This window comes from Sorex fumeus, unplaced genomic scaffold (assembly GCF_029834395.1).
Source record: "Sorex fumeus unplaced genomic scaffold, SorFum_2.1 ptg000063l, whole genome shotgun sequence".
Lineage (NCBI taxonomy): Eukaryota > Metazoa > Chordata > Mammalia > Eulipotyphla > Soricidae > Sorex > Sorex fumeus.
Genome location: NW_026606120.1, coordinates 49,671,950 through 49,677,949, shown reverse-complemented (window position 1 = coordinate 49,677,949; position 6,000 = coordinate 49,671,950).

Here is a 6,000-nt window from a genome sequence, read left to right as displayed (position 1 = left end):
TCTGTTCTCTGGTCACCAAGCCCCCATCCTTACTTAGGTACAGTTCCAAAGTCACCACAATAACATTATAGAAACCACCTTTGCCACTTCATCACTTAAGACATTCTAAGGGTTTTCAAAAGTTGCAGAAAAGACCAAATTATAGATGACAAATACATATTTCTCACAAGTTACAATATCACAGCATAAAATTATTTTGGGGGGCTACACACCTGGTGGTTCTTGGGGATTACTCACTGCATGTTGACAGAGCCATCAGCAATCCTGGCTCTCCCACATCTGAGAGAGCGTGGGTCTCAGCCCTTGATTTCTCTAAGCCCTGTGTCCTCAATAATGAATGAAACCATCCCTTGGAGCAGGGCTGCTGCCAGAATTCAAGACCATCATGATAAATATCTACTTAGCTTGTATCAAGTATCTGCTAAGTATAGTTGGCCCTTGAACAGTCTTTTGCAGTAAAAACTTTCAGACAGAGAGAGAGAGAGAGAGTGCAAGTGAGAGAGAGAGATCGCCAAAGGGCTTGCAAGGTCAGTGTGAGCACACGCCCCAAGCACACGCTCTGTATGAAAGAGATCTGGGTTGAATATCTGGTACCACACGGTTCCCTGAGCTCTGCCAGGACCCCAGCACTAAGCTAGGCACAGCCTGAGCACTACTGGGTAAGACTCATGGAAAATTTTTTAAAAATTTTTATACAACTTTCACTCCCTCAAAACTTAATTAGTAATCGTCTGCTAATAACTGGAGGTCTTGCATTCTGTGTATTGCATATTGTCATCTTCAACTGAGAAAAAAGAAAATTTTACTAAGAAAACCATAAGGAAGAGATAAATGCCAATATTTTTGACCCATGCATTTGACAACACATGTTTATAAGAGAACTCACATGCCACCATGGACTCTCATAGCCCATGTTGGTCAAGGCCAATTGCATAGGGAACAACTGGATGTTGGAGAACAGGACATGCTCTCAAGGGGGCTGATTTCCAGGAGAGACCAGTGTTGGCTTTGAGAGTGGTGAAGGCCTTTGGGGGACAAGAGAGCTTGGCAGGCTAAGAGGATAAGCCTCCTGCAGGCACTCCATGGTCCCTCAAGTCTGCAGGAGCAAACCCCAAGCACACCAGGTGTGCCCCTTCCGCCCCCCAAAAACAAAGCACAGAAAAGGAGTCAGCATTTGAGCAGAGCCCTGAGGAAGAGCGAGAGGCTTGACACATAAGGTTGGAGAATAGCTTGAACAAGACTGGGACTGGAGCCGGAAATCCTGGGCCCTTGCAGACAGGTAATAGGATGCAGCTGTGGTAGAGGAGGGTTCGGGGGGGGGGGGGGGGGGGTGGTTCCTGGGACGGAGGTCAAAGACAGGTCACAGCTGGCGCCAAAGGGCTTGCAGGGTCAGTGTGAGGCTGCAGGAAGGCCAGGCAGGCCTGCAGTACCGTCAGTCTTGGCAGTGAGGCTCTTGTCAGGAGAGATGACTCACGACAGCAACAGGAGAATGAGACATGGAACAACACATACTCAAACCCACAAGCCCAGAGGCTCTGAGCCAAAGCTCTCGGTTCCCCCTGAGGGTCACCTACTCCAAGAAGGATGCCCCTTTTCATCCGGGTGTCCTAATTACAAACTGAAGTAGCCCCTTTGGCTCAAGAAGGAGACTGGGAATCCAGGGCTCAGGTCAGGTCACGCGCCCTCAGCCTCATCCTCCTGGCCTGAAAGAATTCTTACCTCACAGAGGACTGCTTCTGTCCTTGGGGTGCCAAGATGATAGGACCTGAGAGCACAGCAGGGGATGCAGAACAAGCCCCAGGGCCCTGCCCAGTCTGTCTGTACCCACAAAAGCACTCTAACAGGGCCAGAGCCAGTGGAAGTGGGGACAGCCTCACTCTGGAGGAAAAAAGGACCGTATGGCCCCCTGAGCCTCCCTCTGCTCCCCTATCAGACCAGGCATCAATGCATCTCTGCCAGGGCGGATGTTTTGTTTAGTGGTTCAGACAGGGTCACACCCATCTTTGGGGATCGTGCTGGGCCTCAATCTCTCATCTTTTAACCTCTCTGAATCTTATTTTCACTCAGGCTTACTCTTGGCTCCGTGCTCAGGAGTCAATCCTGGTGGTGCTCAGGGGACCATATGCAGTGCTGAGATGGAACTGGGATCTGCAGAATGCAAAGCACATACCTTAACCCGTTCCCCCTCTCTGGCCCATAGGGTGACTGCTCTTGTTGTTTAAGATTTTTATTTCCCATTAAAGACAAATTGCAAACTTTAGGGAAATGAAAGAAAAAATACACACATAGCTTCCTTGCCCTGCTCCCACCTGGATGCTCTGTCCCCAGTCTCCTTGCTCCACCTGGGCAAGTTTATCTGCCGATCTGTGACAGAAGCAAAGGCATCTTCCACTTGGTTATGACATTTTCTTAGAAGCCTTCTACCACAGGCATTTTTCTTGCTTTATTAAAGCACGCTTATGATGCTCACCCCTTCAAGAGCCTTTTGCTATTGGAGGCTGTGTGATTCCCAGACAGGAACACAGGCTGCTGAGCCGGGCTGGCCCAGGACCTATCATGCCTTGATGCTTAGCTGTGCAGTTTCAGATACATGAATCTAGGCCTCAGGGTTTTGTTTTGTTGCTCTTTTGGGTCACACCTGGCGATGCTCAGGGGTTACTCCTGACTCTGCACTCAGAAATTACTCCTGGCAGTGTTTGGGGGACCATCTGGGGTTCCGGGATCAAACCTGGGTCGAACGCCTGCAAGGCAAATGCCCTCCCTGCTGTACGATTGCTCTGGTTCCTAGACCTCAGTTTTATTACAGTAAAATGAAGTCACCTTGCATGGCTTTTAAGGATGAAAGGTACTACAGGCAAAGAAAAGAAGCAAATCAGAGTCCTAGAAATGAATGGCAGACCTCAGAGGTGGGCTCTCAGAGCTAAGCAGGAGCCTAATACAACCCAGGGCATATGCAGTGAAGCCCCAGGGTGACCAAAAGTCACCCCCTGCTGACTGTTCCTGCGTCAGAGGTGGCTGGCTCAGGCTTTGATGCTGGGCTGTGCTGGGCCCCCATCTCCCATCCTTTAACCTCTCTGAGCCTCGATTGTTCCCACTTGTCAGCAGGAATCCTGGCCCAGAGCTCCATACATGCCATCCAGTGAACACAGAAAGTGCCCAACACAGAGACCACAACAGGGGCTCAATGCCCCCTTCTGCCTCTGCACCCTCCCCTAGAATCCCCTGGTTTTCCAGGGATGAAACAGACTTGGAGGCAGGGGTGGGAATACACTTCCTGGGTAAGCCACAGCCCCCATCCCAAACCTCCATCCCCACCTTCCTCGCTGTGTACCACCAGCTCTTGCTGCTTCTTTGCATTGGGACAGGCCATCAGACCAGGCCAAAGGATGGAGGAAGGAACAGACTCACTGCTGGGAAGTCCCTTGGGTGAAGGTCAGTCTCGGCCTCCTTCATGGCTGGGGAGGTCCAAGAACAAGGTCAAACCTCAGGGGCACCAGAGCTGCCACCAGGCAGTTTTCATCCCTCTCCAGGGCCTCAGTTTTCACAGCTAACAGACGACATTCAGGAGGGCAGTTCTTTCCAAGGTTTCTCCTGACCCAGGCCCAGTATTAGCCCGAGACGGGTGGGGTAGGCGTTGTGGAGAGCAGAAAACTCACCCTGCATTTCAACAACTCCGGGAACAGGAAATCCAGCTCCGGAAATGCCTACAGAGGCTGGGGGAGGAGCGACCAGGGAGCTGCAGGAAGTGCTCGGTGCTACCCCCAGTCCTGCCTTCTCACTAGGAGGCCCCACAGCTCCTGCCCCAGGACCCACAGAGGCCGCTGCCTCCCCTTTGCCTTGGGAGAGGGCAGCCCGAGGGTGAGCTCAGAGACAAGGAGACAGAGGGCGCTGCCATGGGCACAGCCTGGAGGGGCAAGAGGGAAACACCAAAGGAAAACCTTAATTAACTCCACAGAGCAACACACTGAAATGAGGGAGCACTGGCTGGTTGGTTGTGGGGGTCCTCACAAATAGTGTCAGGGGGCCTCGGGGACCACTCCCAGACGGCACTCAGGGGATGGTGCCTGGTGGCTCAATGGGAGGGCATGAGGATATAGTACTGCTCACGCCCTGAGTGTTTGGGGGCTTTCAGAGCTACACCCCGTGGTCCTCAGGGTGTCGTGTGGTACCATAGATGGAATTGGGGTCCTGTGCTCGCAAAGCACGTGGCCTGACTCCTATGTGATCTCCCTGGCTCCAAGGACTCTGGTGTTTTTTTTTTTTTTCATTTTTTGTAATTTTATTTATTGAATCACCATGAGAGCAGTTACAAAGCTTTCGGGTCTAAGTTTCGGTCATACAATGAAACACTCATACCTTCACCAGTGCCCATTTTCCACCACCAAAACCCCCATTATACTATACCCCCCATTCCACACCCTCTCCCTACCCGTGGGGCAGATGATTTCCACATTACTCTCTCTCTACTTTGATCACATTCAATTTTGGACACCAGACCCAACATTATTATTTGAGATTTTACCCCAACACTTAGATCTGCTGAAAAGGCAACAAGGACTCTGATTTTTAAATCAATCCCAGTCTCACTTTCACCTGCTGTGTGACCCTCGGCAAACCATCTTACCTCTCTGGGCCTTTAATTCTCTCTGCTGCAAAGTAGGGTTGTTCATAATAGCACCTGCTTGTCCAAGGAAACAGGAAGGAAAGTACTTAGAGCTACACTCTCTGGTGGTAAGTAAAGGCTCACTGTAAACAGGTAACTCATTAAAAAAATAATTCATCCACGCCACCATGTCTGCCCAGAGGGGAAAGGGTGTTGCTCCCTTCCGCCCTCCCCCCTCTGGAAAGAAAGATGGCAGCCGCATGGGAGCCTTGTGGAGAGCCAGGTATGAGCCAGGGGTTATGGGGCAACTAAAACCTCACGGGAAGGGGGGCGTTCCGGCCCGTCCTTCACACCCTACTGAGGTCACCAGTTGCCCCCCACGAGCGGCTCTCTGGCACGGCCATGACTACAGAGCACAGAAACCAATCTCTTAATTATCTGACTCTCAGTAGAAATACTTACAGGGTTAATAAGTAAAATAGCAGAAATCCAAAACCACGCAGCCGCTATCACGGCCGCATGACATCATTTAATTCTTTTTTTTAAGTTTTTATTTTTTTTATTAGTGAAGCACCATGAGGTACAGTTGTAGATTTACAAATCTTTGTGCTTGGGTTTCGGTCACACAATGATCAAATACCCATCCCTCCACCAGTGCCCATTTTCCACCACCATGGATAATATCCCTCCCCACCCCCCCCCTCCCACCCTGCCTCTGTGGCAGGGCATTCCCCTTTGTTCTCTCTCTCCTTTTGGGTGTTGTGGTCTGCAAAAGAGGCATTGAGTGGCAATCATGTTCAGTCCATAGTCTACTTTCAACATGCATTTCCCCTCCTGGGAGGATCCTCCAAACACCCTTTATTTGGTGCTCCCTTCTCTATCTGAACGGCCCTTTCCCCTAGAATACCCGGCTGGCCTCTAAGCTATGGAGTAATCCTCCTGGTGTTGATCTCAGCTATTCTTAGGTATTGATCTCATATTTTGTTCCTTTATATCCCCCAGATGAATGCAATCTTTCTATGTCTATCCCTCTCTTTCTGACTCATTTCACTTAGCATGATACTTTCCATATTGTACCACTTGTATGTAAATTTCATGACTTCATCTTTTCTAAGAGCTACATAGTACTCCATTGTGTAGATGTACCAAAGTTTCTTTAACCAGTCATCTGTTCTTGGGCACTCAGGTTTCTTCCAGTTTCTGGCTATTGTAAAGAGTGCTGCAATGAACAAACAAGTGCAGATGTCACTTCGACTACACATTTTTGCTTCTCTGGGGTATATTCCCAGGAGTGGTATTGCTGGGTCAAATGGGAGCTCAATTTCTAATTTTTTGAGAAACGTCCATACTGTTTCTTGAACCCAGCTGTAGAAAGCAAATCATTTCACAATGCTTTT